Below are 2623 nucleotides of genomic sequence, written 5' to 3' on the forward strand. Positions count from 1 at the left end.
AATATCTGACTTTCCAGCAACAAAGACCAATCAATGGTTGGCCCACAATATGGTACCATCCCTTTAGAATACCTACCAGGTACTAGGTGGCAAATTGTCTACACTGGAATTGTCCAACCCTGGAAGTGGTATCAATCTATCTTGACTGGAACATAAACATATTCCAAGCTAGACCTCCTGCCTGAAGTGTCTGTCAGTACCACTGAGAATTTAAAGTGTTAGATTATGGAATCTACTGATCTTTTATTAAACTAAACCATCTGGACAAACGGCTAGACTGATAGAGCCCTGGAATGACCTGTGGAAGATTCAGCTAAGGTGCTAGGTTGCAAAGGATACCTTGTGAGGAGGGACATCATCCTCCAGGACTCAAGGTAAACTTTAAATTGATATTCATTATATGGTACAGGGTTCCCAATAGGGAGAATACATGGATGTCCAGTAGCTAAAGCATACAAGAAAGAATATTTCTGTACACTAATTACCAGAGATCCATTTGGGGATTTTTTTAACCTTTCCACAGTGGTTAGAGGTTTGGGTAACCTCAGGAAGAGTCTCATTAAACCCCAGCTACTGCCTGGTCACTTTAGGATCTTCATTCCAAGAAACCAGCAGGAAAAGATAATTGACCCTGGTCTTCAGTAGGACAGCTGTTATGCAATAGAGCAGGAAAGAGTAAATTTGATACTCAGGTAATCCATTTGGGTGTCTTGGTTTCTACTTGACCAATTTAGATAGTACATGGACAAGTGCAACTGCCACAACTTAAGAAGGACCTGATGATGAAGGGCTGTCCTCTGAGGGAAGAGGATCTAGGTCATTGCACTAAATAAACTACCTTGACAAGCAGAGGGTGAAGGGAATCTAGAATGGATGACAGAGGAAAGAGATGATCAGCTTCAATTATGGCCCCAAGAGCAGCTTCAAGGGCTGTAATTAATCCCACCAACACTTTTACTAGTAAATTCTTCAGTAAAAGATCCAATAGAACTTTGGAAGAGCTTCTCCTAGAACCTGCTATATATATAAAGGTGTGGATAGTCATGGATATCATGGCACACTGCAGAGATCTCCCCATCCAGGACTGAAATCATTCTACCAGCTCCTAGAAGTATTGGAGGATGATAGATTTCAACTGAATCCTACTTCAGAACTTACCTCTGGCTTAAGAGGGTTACTTTTCTAGGCTAAGACAAAATGACTGGTCACTGAGGTAAGCATAAAGTCCTCAAAGCTCTCTGTAGGAAAGGCTTAGGTCTTTGCTGGACTGCATCACAATTCAACTTTTTCCTCTGTTCAATCTTACGTCTTTTACTCTTTACACAGGTGGTTCCCAAGAGTACTCCCTGATGAAATTTTTGTACCTGAGGCTTCATCTCAAAGTGTGTTTCCTAGGGAATGTGACCTGTGCTAAGTTCCCCTTCCCTGTGTATCTTATAACTCTTAAGACCTTTTGTAATACATCAAAATTTATTAAATAACATAGAGGATTTATTAGCTGCACAGGTATAAGGATTGATTCAGTGGATTAATGATGTCAAGGACCCAGTTTTGCTCCATTTCTCTGCTCTGCCTTCCACAGAATCAGCATTATTCTAAAGCTAGCTTTGTTCACAATGACTGTAGCTGCAGTAATTCCAGGGTTTATATTCTCAGCCCTCATCATCCAAATGAAAAAAGAACAGGCTTTTAGTAGCTTTATTTAAAGAATAAGGAAAAACATCTTTCTCAGAGTCACTAGCAATTCAAGGCTCAGAGACACAGATTGGTCAAAGTCTGGGTTTCCTAAGCCACTTACTGTGGCAAGAGGTATGGGGGTTACCTTGAGTGGTTTACAATAATCAGAGTTCATTCCTGGAATTGTTGGTGTGTTTTAATCTTTGCCTTTTAAAAACGCATGGATGGGGAGGGATGGAAGGGATGTTGTGGAGACAAACTATATTCATTTGCTGTACCCATAGCACAGGGTATCACAGCACAGGGTGCTTAAAGAAGAGAACTCTATTTTCTCTCAGTTCTGAAGGCTAGAAGTCTGAGATTAAGAGGTTGGCAGGGCTGTTTTTTCTGAGGCCTTTCTCATTGGCTTAGAGGATCATCTTCTCCTGCCTTTGCATGGTTTTCCATCTGCCTGCACACGTATCTATGTCCTAATCTCCTCTGGTTATAGGGAACCAGTTGTACTGAATTAGGGCCTTCCCTAAGGACTTTATTTTAACTTAACCACCTCTTTAAAGCCCTTGTCTCCTAATACGATTACATTCTTTTTTTAAAATTTTTATTTTATTTTATATTTTTACAAGTAGTTTATTGTTAAGTTGGCTTCCATATAACACCCAGTGCTCATCCCCACAAGTGCCCTCCTCCATGCCCATCTCCCCCCCCCCGCACACACACCCATCAGTCCTCAGTTTGTTTTCATCATTCAAGAGTCTCTCATGGTTTGCCTCTCTCCCTCTCCCCCACTATTTCCCCCCTTCTTCTCCCCCATTAAGTTCCTCTTAATCCTCATATACGTGCAAACATATGATATTTGTCCTTCTCTGCCTGACTTATTTCGCTCAGCATAACACCCTCAAGGTCCATCCATGTTGCTACACATGGCCAGATTTCATTCTTTCTCATT

The sequence above is a fragment of the Hyaena hyaena genome, unplaced genomic scaffold, assembly GCF_003009895.1.
Source record: "Hyaena hyaena isolate Hyena2069 unplaced genomic scaffold, ASM300989v1 scaffold_221, whole genome shotgun sequence".
Lineage (NCBI taxonomy): Eukaryota > Metazoa > Chordata > Mammalia > Carnivora > Hyaenidae > Hyaena > Hyaena hyaena.